At 47.2% G+C, this 18,462-nt stretch overlaps 1 protein-coding gene across 1 annotated transcript in view; it reads right to left on the reverse strand.

Moving 5' to 3' along the window:
* SLC38A5 (solute carrier family 38 member 5) overlaps nt 1–6,917 on the reverse strand; it is a 49,105-nt gene extending 42,188 nt beyond the window's left edge. Inside the window, exon 1 of the mRNA XM_063294093.1 lies at nt 6,779–6,917. The gene's annotated coding sequence lies outside the window, so the exon portion shown is untranslated. The remainder of the gene's footprint in view (nt 1–6,778) is intronic.
* Between the last annotated feature and the right edge of the window lie 11,545 nt (nt 6,918–18,462).

Below are 18,462 nucleotides of genomic sequence, written 5' to 3' on the forward strand. Positions count from 1 at the left end.
TTTATGTTTTAAGGGCAAAGAACCTATGGTCTTGGAGTATAAGAGATTTTGTTTATATTCCATCTTTCCTCTAAGGAGCTCCAGATGTGTATGGGGGGGTGTCATCTTTCCTTTATTTACACAAAAACAACCCTATAAGGTAGACTGTGCTGAGAAAAAATGATTGGGGCAAATTCACCCAGTGGGTTTCAGGGTCGAGTGGCGATGCCCCAGTTCAAGTCCAAACACTAATCGCTATGCAATATTAGCACTGACCTCACTAAACTTCTGTACGTTTACACACTGTGGAGTCCTTGGTGCTCTCTGAGCCTTGCTGTTTTCTTGCAGATGCTTCATTGCCAGACTAGGCAACATCTTCAGTGTGAGAAGGGAGTGGGCCTTGCTCTCTGTTTATATACCGTGGCTTGCCCTGCTTGTGTTGGTAGGGGTGTTGTTCTCTCCTGGTAGTTCTGTGATTAGGCTGCTGTTTGCTGCTTGGTTGACTGACTGAGTTACTGGTTCCTTGATTAAGGTATTGTGTACTGTCATTCATTTACACCTATTATTACAAAAATCTGTACATTTCACACTAATCTGGGCTGCCTATAGAGGCCTAAGCTAAACAGGGCCAGGAAAGTGTGAGAATTTTGAATCTGTGTACTTTAGGGGAATAAGACATTGGCGTCCTGGGCAAGATAAAACCACAACATTGTGGAAAATTAGGAAAGATTCCAAAAGTAGATTCCAATTCCTGGCACCTGATCCAAATATCAGATCTGATGTGTCTTCCTATATGTCTGGGGATTGCCCAGGAGCCTATCAATCCTAGTTGGTAAGCCAAGTTACTGATTAAAAGTTCCCTGAAATCTGGAAAGGAACTGGATACTTTCCAGTAACAAATGCTAAAGTATGAAGAATCTTCTGCATGGATGCAAACTATAGTTCAAGCTACTGATATGCAGACTGAAATGTTGTACACTAACAACACAACCAATGCATGCTTTTTTTTAAAAATCCATTCAATCGTGTCTGATTCTCAGAGACTGCCTGGATAAGTCTCTGCAGTTTTCTTAGCACAGTTTTTCAGAAGTGGTTTGCCACTGCCACCTTCCTAGGGCTGAGGGAGAGTGACTGGCCCAGACTCACCCAGCTGGCTTCGTGCCCAAGGTGGGACTAGAACTCCCAGTTTCTAGCCTGATGCCTTAACCACTACACCAAACTGGCTCTTTACCAATATTTACTTGGAAGTAAATTCCACTGAGTTTCAACAAGGCTTACTCCCAGGAAAGTATGCAAAAATTTGCTTCCTAAGTTTGGGCTTGGTTAATCCACCAAAGAAAACATCCAACCCTATTTCCAAACAAATATTGAAATTGATAATGAAATGCAAAAGTCGGAGGACTATGGACTTAAGCCAGCGAGAGCTGATTACCACTAGCCTATCTAGTATTTAGGGTCTCAGAGTGAGAGGGATGCTGAGGCCTTTCTGACCCTCCTGCTACCAGGTATTGGTGATGGCAATTCAGGCCTGCCACCCGTCCCTCTTTCCAAATCAATGTACATTGTGTACAGGAAGGCCCTTCTTATCAGATTGCCTGATTCTGCAGAGCTGTTCAAAAAGTCCCAGTGCTTCTCTGCAGGGATGCTTTCTGAAAGTGTGAAAAAATTGTGACCAAAGAAGCTAGATAAGCTATCTGCTGGGTAGGAGTAGAACTTAATCATGTTGCCCAGCAGCTTTCCCCAAAAAACAGTTGACAACCTTGCAATCCAAACTATGGCGAGCAGCTCTATGTGTGTGAGAAGGCCTTTTCAGCACCACCTCCCAGATCAGAAAGACTTTCTTAGAAGACTCACCTGGTACCTGTAGTTGCAAGTGGTCTTTCCGTACTGTGGACGGCACGAAAGGCAAAATGAAATTGGGAGCCAGAAGACAATTTAAAAGCTCCATGGCCATCACCACCACAGCACGTATCTCCTCTGAAAAGATTGCCAACTTCCCCCCTCCAATGCATAGATACTCTGAAATACGCTGCACGTGTTACTTTCAAATTAAGTTACAACATTGGGGGGAGCAACACGTGGCAGTACAGGTATGTACAGCACACACCCACTTTAAACAAAAAACACACACCATCCTGAGGACCGCCATCAATTGGCAGAAGCAGACCAGTGTTTTCCTCAGCCTTGCTGTTTAAAGGATTTCCCAAAGGCAGAGTCTATTTCTTGCCCCCATCCCACCCCCATGTGATTTTCTCCAGGATCCAGATGCTGACAAACATTAGCATGAGCCGAGCCAGGCCATGGCCAAAGACAACTGCAGCTATTGTCGCTCTTGCTTCGGCTGGAAGAAGCGCTGAAATTGCTTCCAGCTGTATGCATATGCAGCCTGCTTCATTCTTCCGTCTTCCCCCCACACAACTGTAGGCACACGAGGGCAGCCAGACAAATATGTGCCTTCCCCAGCTTAAACCGGAGGTGCTGAGGATGGAAACTGGGAGAAGACATACACTCTGCAGCCACACCCTTTCTAAAGTCGCAAGATAAAGGTTTTGTTGTGAGCTATGAACGAGCTCTCCCTCCAAGCAGCACATTTGGCTTCCTGCTTCAGCTGGAAAGGCCCCCCCCCCCTCCATTTGCAGGAGAAGAACTGAGCACTACTGTCTAGACACAAAATGGGATGGCCGCTGCGTACCCCAGGACAATGGGGGGGGAAAATGCAAAGGCCAGAAGATGACGGAGCCTTGATTTATGAATGAAATCCACCTACTGGCTGGGCTTTGGGAGAGCAACTGAGCTGTATGCAATTTCTGTTTGGTCCCAAGCTGATCTTAGCTTGTTGAAAGGAGTAGGAATGCAGCTTGACCCTAAAGGACCTGGCTGCAATCTAGATGCAGCTCAACTGCTTAGCCCTCCCAGGGTATCTGCAAGGCTGAAACCAAGCCCAAAATAAAACAAGGAAAAATGCTTCCAAGCCTATATGACATTTCAGGGCTGTTTACACATCATTTCGATGACTCAAATTTTCCACTAGTTTTGGCATATGGGTTACAAAGACCTAACCCCCACAGCTATGATGTTCACACTGCCTCCCATACAATGCTTATTAGCATCAGTCCTCCAAAACTGGTTCAGACAAACACCTTCTGAGGGGTACAAACTTCCAGTGATCACTTACATGTCCAAATGTATTATCACAGACAAAAAGCCCCAGGTAGAATATCCACCATCAGTTCATAATGTATCAGCCAAGATGAGTTCACACATTTTGCAAAGCTGTGGTTTGGTCCATACATTCATTTTAATATAAATGCAAACCTATAAACAAAGGTTTACAAATGCAGTGGGCTAGGTTCACACATTGCACTAAACCAAAGCCAAGCTAACTGCATTATGGCTTAGTGCAACAACGTATGAACCCACCTAGGGCTGATTCCAGTGAAATCTTTCCAAAGTCTGCTGCTGACTACCAAGGGCAGAGAAACACATTCTCCCTTCAGAATCAGAATCAATTCCAAGGAAAACTTGAGCCTTGGCACCTCTCCATTTGGCTCCAGCAAAGGAGCTAAAGCCCATCCAGATTTAAAAATAAATACAATCTTTGAACCCAGACCCAAATGGGAAGACGAGGAGAGAAGGAAGGGCTCACTAGACAAGGTTATATAGTAAGACCTGAGCAGAAAATAATGAACATGTGGTGCAGGTGGGATGGTGAATTCTTACCTTTTCAAAAATATAGCTAATGACATGTTAAGACTTTTTAATGGCATAAAGAAATATACATGTGTGGCAAATGAATACGCAAAAACAAATTCTTAGGGTTGGGCAGGCTTTGAAAGTTGATTCTGAAAAAGTGCTTCAGCCTTTGCACAACTCTATTACGTACTTGGAGACCTGGACATTTTTCAGACTTACGGATTAATTTTACTTATTTATTTAGCACATATCCATACTGCCCTATCACAAGACTCAGGTTAGTTGAAAAAAAAAGTAATTAGTGCATTTCTTCCAGCAGCCAGAAGCAGCAACTTCTTTTTATTTCAGGCTTACTTGGCATCCTAAAAAATCTGAACCACTTTAGTGAAGAGCAGGGAAGTGCTGCACTTGCAGGAACTCCAAACACAATCACTGTTGCCTAATAAAGTAGGCAAAGGTGTCAAAAAGGTGCATCATATAAATGATGTGGGAAACATATCTAAATGACCAGATACTCTATTTGCAGAGGATACCGAAAAGAGGCTTTAGGTTTGCCCTGTTCATTGTGCTGGTGGGAGGAAGGATGTCAAATAAGTGTGCTATTATTTGATGAATACCAAAGAGGGCTATCAGCAGACCAGACAAGGGACAAATACGCCAGTCTTTTTCCTATGGTTAAATCCAGAACTGCTGCTGGATTTGGAAGGTATCAAAGCTGTCCCTTGCACACAAATTAGAGAGAGCAGAGAGAAACACACACACACACAGTTTTAAACCTCTTTTCTATTTTGGTAACCAATACATTAGCATTAAGTGCTTAAATGGTAATTAAACTGTATGAGAGCCAGTTTGGTCTAGTGGTTAAGGCGCTGGGCTAGAAACCAGGAGACTGAGAGTTCTAGTCCCGCCTTAGGCACGAAAGCCGGCTGGGTGACCTTGGGCCAGTCACTCCCTCTCAGCCCAACTCACCTCACAGGGTTGTTGTAGTGGGGAAAATAGGAGGAAGGAGTATTAGGTATGTTCGCCGCCTTGAGTTATTTAAAAAAACAATAAAGGCTGGATAAAAATTAAATAAATATGATACAATCAAATACAGAGAGGTCAAAGACTCTATCTACGAAGGACCGCTAAATATAGACTAATTACTATCCTTCAATACATTTCAAACCAGCCTACAATGCCCACAAGGCAGGAAACAGAGTAACCACTCTGAGACATGCAAAGTGTGTAGAATGAGAAGGACTAAAAAAAATAGAGGTGTTGAATTACTTCAGTTGAAATCATGGCTGTCCATCAGGGGGTGGGGGGCTGATTTCACTGTACAAATGACACAACTGATGCAAATTATGTAATTCATGTGGAATGTTATTAGGAAAGATATGTTGCAATCTTGCACACATTCCCTAGTATTCCATGCACAAAGGCACTGTACTCTCTGCTAACCTACCTTTCAGATATGTGGGGATAGCAATTCCTAGAATTCCTTTGGCTTTATTGGCTGGGAATTGGAGCTGGAATATGTGCAGAGGGCACCAGGTTGGGGAAACTGCCCTGAACAGCCCAGAATAACACTCCTTCCCGAGTTCCCTACTCAGATCAACAACCCAGAACTGAAAATCCACCCTTTAAGGTAGCCTGAGATATTTGGTGCCTCTAGCAGAAAGTACAAATAGAGCTAATGAAATTACTGACAATTTGTTGCCTTTTAAAGGAGCCAAGCTTGACTAGAGGGAAATTTTTATTTTTTCAATCATCCTCCCATTATCTGTGATAGGCCACTATTTTATTTTATTTTATTTTAATCCTGCCTTTACTATTTTTATAGATAACCCAAGGCGGCGAACATACCAAATACTCCTTCCTCCTCCTGTTTTCCCCACAACAACAACCCTGTGAGGTGGGTCAGGCTGAGAGGGAGGGACTGGCCCAGGGTCACCCGGCCGGCTTTATACAGTAATGTTAAAATTATGGCAGCGCTAAATGGATTCAAAAACACCTTTCACCGTAACACTTATTGTATGGACCACCTCGATGGTTCAAGAGGCTAAATTTCATGTGCTAGATATCGACTTAACAGGGGAAAGTATATACAATACAGTACCGTATTCCCAATCCCTGCCATGCTAAACACTGCTTCTCCAGCAAGACCTCACTGGTTCCCCTGAGAGATCCCCTGCAAGTTAAGATCAATGATTAAGATCTCTGACAGACTTAATTCTCTTTGAACATGGGACCATTTCAGCAGGATCCAACCCAAAATGCACCACAAGTCTAAGCGCGGGGCCAGTGCTAAAGCTCCTGTAGATTAATTGCCTACTATAAAACCCAATAAATATCTGCGTTAGTACCTTTATTTAACCCATCGTTTAAGGATCGGGTTGTAGATAGGTTGTTCTCAGTTCCACGAAAAATCCATTTCGCATGTGTGCTTTGAGTGAGAGTGAGTGTGTGTATGCGTGTGTCTGTCTGCATATATATCTATATATATTTCAAGAGAGCCCACGTGGCAATAACTAATCACCCAAAATAAAACACCCTTTCCACGCCATCGGCTTGCCGAGAGGCACGCGGTCTTGGCCGAAGACCCTGGTTTCTCCCACCACTTTGCTGGCATTAGCCTGAAGCCGCCCCTCCGCGCCCCCTCTTCCCCGCAGAGGCCCCGCTAAAAGGGCTCTGTCTCTCGCTCGTGTGCAGCAGCCTTCCCGGCCAAGCCCACCAACGAGCGACCTCGGGACCCAGCCGCCGAGAGGGACCCCCACAACTCCTCGCCGTTGGTGACCCCGCGCCTTTGACCCAAGTTTCCCTGAGGTCCGTTGAAGTGTCCTGCGGACTGCAGGGAAGGGCGGGTTCCCCGTCCCCAAAGGGCCCCTCCGCAGACGTGCAGAACGGCTTTGGGAAGGGAAGGCAAAGGGAACCTCCTTCTCTTTCTCCGGCTTCCCCTCCTAAGCCCGACGAGGCCCCCCCGCTTCCTTCAAGTCTGCGGCCGCTCCAACGGGCATCTGATGCAACTGTCCGAGAGAGTTGCAAGAGCAGAAGAAACGCTCGCCTTCTTTCGCCCGCACAAGCCCCTTCCTCCGCGCGGGCCTTTGCAGAACAATGCACTCACCTTCTGCCTTCCTTGGGGGAGAATCGGGGTCTTAAAGATGTTCCTCTCCAAAGAGAGAAGTGAAGTGGCCCGGAGCAAAGGTGCTGGGGATAGAAGGGGCCGCTTTCCCCGCGCGAACAAACATATACACAGAGAGGCAATACACACACACGCACAGACAGACAAGCGAGAGCGTGCGAGCCTCTCAGCCAATCACACCCCGAGGAAGTAGACTTCAGAAGAGTGCGGGCTAGGCGCCCACGTGGGAACGGGAGCAGGTGAAGCAGAGGCTCCCTTTTTCTCTCTCTCAATCCTTCGGAAGCTTCGGGGGTCTCCTGCGGATTCCAGACCAGGGGGAAATTCCAGCGGTCTGAAAAAGCTGTGTGAGAAATTCCGTGGTCGGATTTCATGGTCCGGTTGCTACCAAAGTGTAATGCTCCCCCGCACGTTAATGTACCGTGCCTTTTTGTGGCTGCAGTTGGGCCTGGTTGACACACGAGTGTGCAGTGCTTTGTTTCTTTGCACGTGATTGTACTCGACAATGGTTCAGACATGCATTTCCTTTCACTCGATGTCAACACCTGTTGTGTTAATGAGACACTACAAATCTAGTAGTCTGTAAACCCAACATCAGTTTATGCCACCACCATGCTTTTCTGCGGATGCAGTAATTTGCAGTCAACGGTCCAGAATGCAGCAAATAAGTTGCAAAGTCAAGAGCTATTTGCATAGTATCAACCAGATGTTCAACCAGATGTTAGATATGTAAATCAGCTCTTTGACAAATAATTTTGAAATGTTATATGAAAGTTTGTATGCAGCATTTGCAGCATATGAGTTGGCTCATTTATACATGGAGATCATTATTTAACATTGCGCCAACATCAGGTGGTGAGTATACATGGGGGCAGTGGTCTGTGATGTTTTCTCTGTGTGGGTAAAAACAAAAATTCATATACAGACACATGAAGATCATGCACAATGTTGCTGTGTACCATTTACACATTTTTCAAACATCACTGGTTGTCATCTGCATGTAATAAAACATATTATGAAAGTGCATGAATAATTGTATGGCAATGATCTTTAAAAAACAGAGAAGATGCTACAGTCCTATAGAACTGAAATTCCCAGAAGATGACGATCACAGGATACAGAAAAAGTATTCAACTACATTACATAGAACAGCCTTTCTCAACCTGTTGACCCTGGAGGAACCCCTGAAATATTTTTCAGGCCTCAGGGACCCTGCAAATTCAGGCTGAAATATAGGCCACAAATTGTTGTTTATTCATTTAGTCGCTTCCGACTCTTCGTGACTTCATGGACCAGCCCACGCCAGAGCTTCCTGTCGGTCATCAACACCCCCAGCTCCCCCAAGGACGAGTCCGTCACCTCTAGAATATCATCCATCCACCTTGCCCTTGGTCGGCCCCTCTTCCTTTTGCCCTCCACTCTCCCTAGCATCAGCATCTTCTCCAGGGTGTCCTGTCTTCTCATGATATGGCCAAAGTATTTCAGTTTTGCCTTTAATATCATTCCCTCAAGTGAGCAGTCTGGCTTTATTTCCTGGAGGATGGACTGGTTTGATCTTCTTGCAGTCCAAGGCACTCTCAGAATTTTCCTCCAACACCACAGCTCAAATCCATCAATCTTCCTTCTCTCAGCCTTCCTTATGGTCAGCTCTCGCAGCCATATGTTACTATGGGGAACACCATTGCTTTAACTATGCGGACCTTTGTTGTCAGTGTGATGTCTCTGCTCTTAACTATTTTATTGAGATTTGTCGTGGCTCTTCTCCCAAGGATTAAGCGTCTTCTGATTTCCTGACTGCAGTCAGCATCGGCAGTAATCTTCGCACCTAGAAATACAAAGTCTTTCACTGCTTCTACATTTTCTCCCTCTATTTGCCGGTTATCAATCAAGCTGGTTGCCATAATCTTGGTTTTTTTGAGGTTTAGCTGCAAGCCAGCTTTTGCACTTTCTTCTTTCACCTTCATCATAAGGCTCCTCAGTTCCTCTTTGCTTTCAGCCATCAAAGTGGTATCATCTGCATATCTGAGATTGTTAATGTTTCTTCCAGCGATTTTAACTCCAGCCTTGGATTCCTCAAGCCCAGCATGTCGCATGATGTGTTCTGCGTACAAGTTGAATAGGTAGGGTGAGAGTATACAGCCCTGCCGTACTCCTTTCCCAATCTTAAACCAGTCCGTTGTTCCGTGGTCTGTTCTTACTGTTGCTACTTGGTCGTTATACAGATTCTTCAGGAGGCATACAAGATGACTTGGTATCCCCATACCACTAAGAACTTGCCACAATTTGTTATGGTCCACACAGTCAAAGGCTTTAGAATAGTCAATAAAACAGAAATAGATGTTTTTCTGAAACTCCCTGGCTTTTTCCATTATCCAGCGGATATTGGCAATTTGGTCCCTAGTTCCTCTGCCTTTTCTAAACCCAGCTTGTACATCTGGCAATTCCCGCTCCATGAATTGCTGAAGTCTACCTTGCAGGATCTTGAGCATTATCTTACTGGCATGTGAAATGAGTGCCACTGTTCGATAGTTTGAACATTCTTTAGTGTTTCTCTTTTTTGGTATGGGGATATAAGTTGATTTTTTCCAATCTGATGGCCATTCCTGTGTTTTCCAAATTTGCGGGCATATAGCATGCATTACCTTGACAGCATCATCTTGCAAGATTTTGAACAGTTCAGCTGGGATGCCGTCATCTCCTGCTGCCTTGTTATTAGCAATGCTTCTTAAGGCCCATTCAACCTCACTCTTCAGGATGTCTGGCTCTAGCTCACTGACCACACCGTCAAAGCTATCCCCGATATTGTTATCCTTCCTATACAGGTCTTCTGTATATTCTTGCCAGCTTTTCTTGATCTCGTCATCTTCTGTTAGGTCCTTGCCATCTTTGTTTTTGATCATACCCATTTTGGCCTGGAATTTACCTCCAATGTTTCTAATTTTCTGGAAGAGGTCTCTTGTCCTTCTTATTCTATTGTCTTCTTCCACTTCCATGCATTGCTTGTTTAAAAATAATTCCTTATCTTTTCTGCCTAACCTCTGGAATTTTGCATTTAATTGGGCATATCTCCCCCTATCGCTGTTGCCTTTTGCTTTCCTTCTTTCTTGGGCTACTTCTAGTGTCTCAGCAGACAGCCATTTTGCCTCCTTGGTTTTCTCTTTCTTTGGGATGTATTTTGTTGCCGCCTCCTGAACAATGTTGCGAACTTCTGTCCAGAGTTCTTCCGGGACCCTATCTACTAAATCCAGTCCCTTAAATCTATTCTTCACCTCCACTGCATATTCCTTAGGAATATTAGTGAGCTCATATCTAGCTGATCTGTGGGTCTTCCCTAATCTCTTTGGTCTGATCCTAAATTGTGCAAGAAGAAGTTCATGATCTGAACTACAGTCAGCTCCAGGTCTTGTTTTTACCGACTGTATAGATGTCCGCCACCTTTGGCTGCAAAAGATGTAGTCAGTCTGATTTCGGTGTTGTCCATCTGGGGAAGTCCATGTATAAAGCCGTCTCTTAGGTTGTTGGAAGAGAGTGTTTGTTATGCAGAGTGAGTTGTCTTGGCAAAATTCTATCAGCCTGTGTCCTGCTTCGTTTTGTTCTCCCAGGCCATGCTTACCTGTAATTCCAGGTGTCATTTGACTGCCCACCTTAGCATTCCAGTCTCCCGTGATGAAAATAACATCTCTTTTAGGCATGTTGTCCAGTAGCTGCTGCAGATCCTCATAGAACTGCTCTACTTCAGCTTCTTCAGCATCTGTGGTTGGGGCGTATATTTGGATCACTGTGATGTTAGATGGCTTGCCCTGAATTCAAATTGAGATCATTCTATCGTTTTTTGGATTGTATCCAAGCACTGCTTTAGCCACTTTACTATTAATTATGAAGGCTACTCCATTTCTTCTGTGGTCCTCTTGTCCACAGTAGTAGATCTGGTGGTCATCTGATGTGAAGTGGCCCATTCCAGTCCATTTCAGTTCACCGACGCCCAAAATGTCTCTCTTTAATCTTGACATCTCACCAATAACCACATCCAATTTGCCCTGGCTCATAGATCTTACATTCCAGGTTCCAATGGTGTGTTGATCCTTAGAACATCGGATTCGCCATTCACCACCAGCACCATTGGCCGCTAGCCGTCCTTTTGGCTTTGAGCTAGCTGCGTCATCACGTCTGAGGCTAGTTGAACTCATCCTCTGTTCCTCCCCAGTAGCATTTTGACCATCTTCCGACCTGGGGGTCTCATCTTCCGATGGTATACCGACATATCTCTGGTTGTACTGATCCATTTAGTTTTCACGGCAAGAATACTGGGGTGGGTTGCCATTACCTTCCCCAGGGATCGCATTTAGTCTGACCTCTCTGTCATGACCTTCCCGTCTTGGGTGGCCCTTCACGGTTTAGCTCATGGCATCACTGAGGTGCTCAAGCTCCAGCACCATGACAAGGTAACGATCCTTTGCTGAAGAGACCACATGTGTCATGTCCCCAGTTGCGATGTATACATACATCACAACGGGGAACATGCCTTTCTGGTGAAGGGGAGGGGGGAGGAAAGAATCAGTGCTAATCCCATAAGCACTGAAAGACAATACAGATAAAGGACAAAGGAGCCATACCTTTGCCCTGACCCGGGAAGCCATCATCCTATCTCCCTGACATCTCTGCATTACCACGGGGGACACACCTGCTCCAGATACAGGAAGAGGACAGAGGTAATCAGCGCTAATCCCTATGATCGCCCATCGAGACTCCGGAATCGCCCCCTGATCGCCCATCGAGACTCCGGGTTCACCGTTGGTCAGGACTTTGGGACAATGGGGGTGGGGAAGGATCAGGTCCGCACCGCGGGTATTTATCGGCTACCTCGCACGCCATGTGCTCATTCCCGTCTTTCTCCGTGTCTGTGTTCTATTCTTAATAAACCGGATATCCTTAGCCCTGGCTGCTGAGTCTGTGTTTTTTCTGAATAAGGCAACCATCACATAAAGATGGGAATCAAAAAAAAATTTTCCGCTAGCACCATTCCAGATTTCGCCTGTGAGGGATCAAAGCTGGCGATGGAAAGACTCAACCCACGAAGAGGTGGCTACCAGAGGACCGGCGACGGGGCACCCGACTCCATGGCACGGGCGATCGGTGAGAACACTATTCCCAGACGATACGAAATCCAGGAGGGTTCGAGGTCAAGCTCGGAGGAGGAGGAGGCCGGAAAGAGCAGGACACCTGAAGCCACCAGAGAGTCACAGGGTGAGTGGGTCACCCTGGACGAGATGCCGGGATCCCTGCCAGGGACGCTCGGGGCATCTAGGAAGCCACGGGACCTGCTGTCCTCGACGATCGCAGGAGCCGAGGGAAGGCACCAGATCGGACGAACCGAGGAAGGCTCCCAGACAGCTGAGAGGCTGAGGATAATGGAGGCGAGGCTGGAGTCAATTGAACAGCTGTTCCTGAGATGGTCGGTGGCGTGGGAATCCCGAGGAAGGGGTGAGGTGGAACCAGGTACCAGAAGTTCATCACCCCCCCTCCCACCCCTGAGACGCGACAGCCAGGGAGAGGAAGGAGATGGCAGGAGGCTGAGGCAGCACTGGGCAGAGTTCACCTCGTGGAATCCTCCACGAGGTCATCTTCCCCCCCTCCCACCCTGGAGACGCGACCGCTGGGAAGAGGCTGGAGCCAGCACGAAACTGAGGCAACGCCGCCCGGAGTCCGGCTTGGGGAATCCCCACACCGAGACCAGAGAACTCCAGCAGCCCAAGGTATGTCCAGACAACCAGATGTGGTTTGGAGCCCACCAGGAGTGGGGGTGAAAGACTTCGGGATCAAATTTGACGGGGACCCAGCAACATTATCCTTCTTCCTAACAAATGCCAAGAACTACATGGAAGAATATTGGCCATATTTCCGCTCAGAAAAGGGCAAAATTAATGCCATTGCTAACAAACTTAAAGGAAGGGTGGCTGACTGGTATGTGCAGCTATGCCAGGCAGAAGCCTCAGAGCTCGATGAATTCGACAAGTTCCTCTGGGCACTAAATCTGCACTTCAGAGACCCCTTAGAAAAGGAGAGAGCGAAGAGATCCCTAAGGGGAATCAGCCAAGGGCAATGATCTGTAGCAGATTATGCCATGGAGTTTAAAGCACTGGCTGGAAAGGTGGTGGACTGGTCGCAGTCTACCCTAATTGAACGTTTCAAAGAGGGCCTGAACTTGGATGTTCTGAGGTGGGCATTATGCAGAGATGACCCAAACACTCTACATGAGTGGATACTGCTGGCCGGTAAGGCGGAAAATGCCCAGGAAACCTTCCTACAAGCCAAGAGGGCGGCGCAACAAGCGGCGACGGTAAAGGGACCCCGAACTGCTGCAGGACCGGTGAAGCCAACATCCCAACCCTGGAGAGAGGAGAGGGAGTGACGGTTCGCCAAGGGGCAGTGCCTTCGATGCGGGAAAGAGGACCACAAAGCGGCGGCATGCCCTAAAACAAAGGTAGTTGACAGGCCAGGAAAAATGCCGGACAAACCACCTGTAGGGCCCAAAAAGATGCCAGTGGCCAGGGGAGAGATCGGAGCAAAAGAACTACCTTACTCCAGTGAAGAGGAGGAGAATGACCAGGAAGAACCAGCGGGAAACACCAGCCACCTGCCCTGAGAAGCGCCAGAGGGCAGGTGGAGGAGGAGAATGGGTGCAGCGACATCGGGGTGAGTGCCAACTGTCCCACCCTGTACGTAAAAGTTAAGTTAGGTTCCACTGAGAAGTCGGTTGAAGTCTGGGCCCTAATAGACTCGGGCTGTTCTAGGTGCCTAATGCACCCAGACGTGGTTGCCGATTTAAATCTCCCCTGCTTTCCACTTCAGCACCACATAGTGTTCATGCAATTGGACGGTTTGGCAGCGGGAGGGGGCCCGGTCACCCAATTCACCGGGAAGTGGTGCTGCAGTTAGGCAGCCACCGGGAGAGACTGAAATTTGTCGTGGCACCGGTGGGCCACCCTTTAATCATCTTAGGCATTCCGTGGCTGGTACGAAGGAACCCATACATAAATTGGGAAACCAGGACGATCATGTTTGCAGACAGCTTCTACCAAGCACCTACAGGGGACTGAATTCCCCGTGCTGTGGTAGGGAGGGTGGCATCTACAACCACACATCTGGCTGCAGCGGCCCTGGAAGGTTTGCCGGACAAGTACACTGAGTTTGCAGATGTGTTCGGGGAGAACGAAGCAGACAAACTCCCACCGCGCAGAAAGACTGACTGTGCGATAGAACTGGTCCCCAACACACCCTTGCCAAAGCCAAAAATTTACGCAATGACCCAGAAAGAACTGGCAGCATTGCGGGAGTTTGTGGACAAGAACTTAGCACGAGGCTTCATCGAGCCCGCAAACTTGCCAGTTGGAGCCCCAGTGTTGTTCAGAGAAAAAAAGGATGGGACATTAAGACTCTGTACGGACTACCGTGGATTGAATTCGGTTTCCATATCAAACAAATATCCCTTGCCCCTAATCAAAGACATATTAGCACATCTGGCAAAGGGGAAAATATTCTCTAAACTGGACTTGCGAGAAGCCTATTTCCGCATACGCATACGGGAGGGGGATGAGTGGAAGACGGCTTTCAATTGCCCACTGGGATCATTCCAATATAAAGTATTACCATTTGGTTTGGCAGGGGCACCAGGGGTATTTATGCAATTCATCAACGAGGTCTTGCACGAACACTTGTTCAAGGGGGTCCTTGTGTATTTAGACAATGTATTGATATATTCTGAGACTGAAGAGGAGCACGAACACTTGGTTAAGCAGGTGCTCAGGAAACTCCGCAAAGCCGAGCTATTTGCCAAGCTTTCTAAGTGCGAGTTTCATAAATCTCAGCTAGATTATCTGGGTTACAGAATCTCTGAGAGGGACATCGAAATGGACCCTGGGAAAGTCCAGGCCATCCTGGCATGGGAGCGCCCGCACACTAGGAGGCAACTACAATGTTTTCTGGGATTTTCTAATTTTTACAGGGGGTTCATCAAGGGACTAGCGGAAATCGTTTTGCCCCTAACTAATTTACTCTGCACCAAGGGTTTGGGAGACACGCGCAAGGCACAAAACCCGGGAGCGCTACTTAACTGGACACCTGAATGCCAAAGGGCTTTTGATCATCTCAAAAGCCTGTTCACAGCCGAACCGGTTCTACAACACCCCGACCCCACCAAGCCCTTTGTAGTCCAAGTAGATGCCTCCGATTTCTCAATTGGGGCGCTCTTGCTTCAGCGGGATCCAAATGATCAGCTGAAGCCCTGCACGTACCTCTCCCGCAAGTTCTCCAAAACAGAACGGAGATGGCATGTATGGGAGAAAGAGGCTTTTGCCGTCAAAGCTGCCTTAGAGGCATGGCGACACCTCCTGGAAGGGGCCACTTGCCCCTTTGAGGTCTGGACGGACCACAAAAACCTGGAAGTGCTCAGTACCCTGAAACGCCTCAGCCCCAAGCAGGTTCGCTGGGCTCAATTTTTCAGCCGCTTTAATTTTCAGCTGAAGTTCATACCAGGAAGAAAGAACTTCTTAGCTGACGCTCTCTCTAGGCGGCCCCAGGATGCCAGTCAGGCATCAGACATTATAGGTACTGTGTGGACCGACACACAGCTGGGTTGCCAAGCTGTCACGCGCAGCCAAACTGGAACGCAGCGTACTCCGGCACAACCACCCGCAAGGGGAGGGAGACGCATGTAAATTTCATCGCAATTGCAACAGCAGTTCGTACAAGCCTTAAAAACGGATACATGGTTGCAAACCAATAAAAACAATGTTTCTTTTGAAAATGATTTGGCCTGGAAACAAAATAGCCTGTACGTGCCAGAGCAACTGCGAGCAGAGGTTCTGAGACATTCTCACAATGACAAAACGGCAGGGCACTTTGGCTTTGTAAAAACGTTACATCTGGTAAGGCGACAATTCTGGTGGCCTACACTTAGGAGGGATGTAAAAGATTATGTCGCTGCTTGCCCTACATGTGCTATGGCCAAGCGAAAAGTGGGTAAGCCCCAGGGACTATTGCAGCCGGTGGCAAGCCCCTCCCGCCCTTGGGAGGAAATCTCAATGGATTTCATTGTAGACTTGCCACCCAGCCAGCGGAAAACGGTCATCTGGGTGGCTAAGGACTACTTTTCGAAACAGGCCCATTTTATTCCATGCGCCTCCATTCCCTCCGCTCAACAGCTGGCACGCCTCTTTTTAAATCACATTTACAAATTACACGGTACCCCCTCCCGCTTGGTCACAGATAGGGGTACACAATTTACTTCACAATTCTGGAAAGCATTTTTGAAGTTGATTGGCACCAAGCAGGCATTGTCCACTGCTTGGCACCCCCACACGGACGGCTCTACGGAAATCCTTAACTCCACCCTGGAGCAATTTTTGTGCTCCTTCATAAGCTACCAGCAAGATAATTGGGTAGACTTACTCCCCTTTGCTGAGGTGGCATATAACAATGCAGTGCACCAGAGCATGGGCTACACCCCCTTCCGGGTAGTCTATGGACGAGACTTCGTCCCGATCCCGGAGTTGCCACAGCCAGCTACCCCACCTTGTTCCCCAGATGACTGGGCTGCTCAGCTAGCCAACATTTGGCCAATCATTCAGCTGGCTCTCTCCGAAGCCCAAGCAACCTACAAGCATTATGCGGACAACCACAGGGCTGCGCAGCCAGACTTCAAAGTGGGAGATAAGGTCTACCTCTCCACTAAATTCATTAAGTCTCCGCAGCCCTCAAAGAAGTTAGCCCCCAAGTTCATTGGCCCTTTTCCAATAGTGGAAATAATCAACCCGGTAACTTTTAAGTTAGAATTGCCACACAACTTGAAACGCATACACCCGATGTTCCATTGTGCCTTACTGAAACTGGCTACCTCCTCAAAGTGGCATAACGAAACCCCCCCGCCTCCTCCCATCATGATCAATGGGCGGCAGCACTTTGAAATAAAGGAGGTTCTAGATTCCCGAAGGCTACGGGGCACCCTTCAGTACTGTTAAGGTTTCCCTACTCACAGATTAAGCTACTTTTATACCTAATCATTTGGCCAGGTGAAGGGGTTGCATTTGATTGTCTCCTCTCACGTGCTTCATGCAAAATAGCCTGGGGGGAGGACCTGCCCGGACTTGTTCTTCACTTCTTCTTTTTCTCTCTGCTGGAAATGTAGCTCAGCAAGGCTTGCTCCAAACGGAGCTAAGTACTTTAAATGTTTTGCTTTTGTTTTTGCTTTCTGTAAATAAATTATTTTTATAGAAATGCTTGGTGTGTGACTTTTTTGACCTCTCCTGGGCTAAAGGCTTTCCCAGCATCTGCAACAGGTTATGTGCCCAGTAAACAACGCAGTAAAACCCAGAGAGAAAAGAGAGGTCAGCTCCACACCTCATGCACAATTTAAAGGCAGGTAGCAAAGACCTGTGAAGATTTTCTTTGGAGCCACCTGGAGATTTTCCAGCAACTGCCGGTCTGCAGGACTTAGAAGCTAGCTGAGGTGACTTGCAAAAGAAGGAAGAAGCCATGGCTGCCTCCCAGCCCTCAGCGATGCCTCTGGAGCGCCTATCAGAGACCAACTATTTGAATTGGGCACTGAAGATGGAAATGTATCTTCGCAGAGAGGATCTTTGGCTGCCAATTGGTGAGCAAACCCCCCAAAATCCCAATGCTGAATGGCTGAGACAGGATGAGCGGGCTAGAGCCACCATTATCTTGGGAGTTGAGGACAATCAGCTAGTCCACGTGCGAGGCATGCAGTCTGCAAAGCAACTTTGGGACGCTTTGAGAGACTTATATGTAAAGGCAACAGCAGGGAGTAAAGTTACTCTGACGAAAAAGCTGTACAGAGCCTACCTTGCAGAAGGAGATAGCCTTCCTGAGCACCTGCATTTTATTCAGCAGCTGTTTGTTGAGTTGCAGGAGAGAGGAATGGAATTTACACCTCTCACAAAATCCTATATCCTCCTGTCCTCACTGAATGCAACGTGGGACACGCTGATTTGTACCCTGGAGGCTATGCCTGAAGCAGACCTCACCCCATCGTATGTTACACAGCGCTTACTCGCTGAATGGGAGAAGAGAGAGGAAAGATCCCCCCCCATCTCTTCTGGAAAGCTGCAAGACCAGAAAATGAGGGAAAAGAAGGGAAAGGAATCTGAGGCCACAGCACTAGCCAGCCAGCGATGCTTCACTTGTGGTTCAGCTGGACATTTGCAAAGAGACTGTGCCATGAGATCCAAGAGTAGAAAGACAGAGCAGAAGAACACAAGGGCAACACAGAAGAAGGCTCTTCAGACAACCCAAATTGCACAGGTTGCTGAGAAGGGTAATTCTGATGTATGGGTGTTAGATTCTGGGGTCAGTTGTCATTTATGTAATTGTAAAAGCTCTTTTGTGTCACTGTCTAAAACTGAAAGACAAAGTGTATCTTTGGCTGATGGGTCTGTGACCAAAATTATGGGACAAGGTGACTTGTATTTATCCTGCTTAGGAGAAACTGTAAAAGGTGTGTTGTATGTGCCAAATTTACAATCAAACCTTTTATCTGTGGCACAATTGGCTGCAACAGGGTATATCATAACATTTAAGAAAAATGGTTGTGAGATACGTAAAAATGGGAAATTGTGTGCTACTGGTATGTTAAAAGACTCCTTGTACATTGT

This window comes from Candoia aspera, chromosome 2, assembly GCF_035149785.1.
Source record: "Candoia aspera isolate rCanAsp1 chromosome 2, rCanAsp1.hap2, whole genome shotgun sequence".
NCBI lineage: Eukaryota > Metazoa > Chordata > Lepidosauria > Squamata > Boidae > Candoia > Candoia aspera.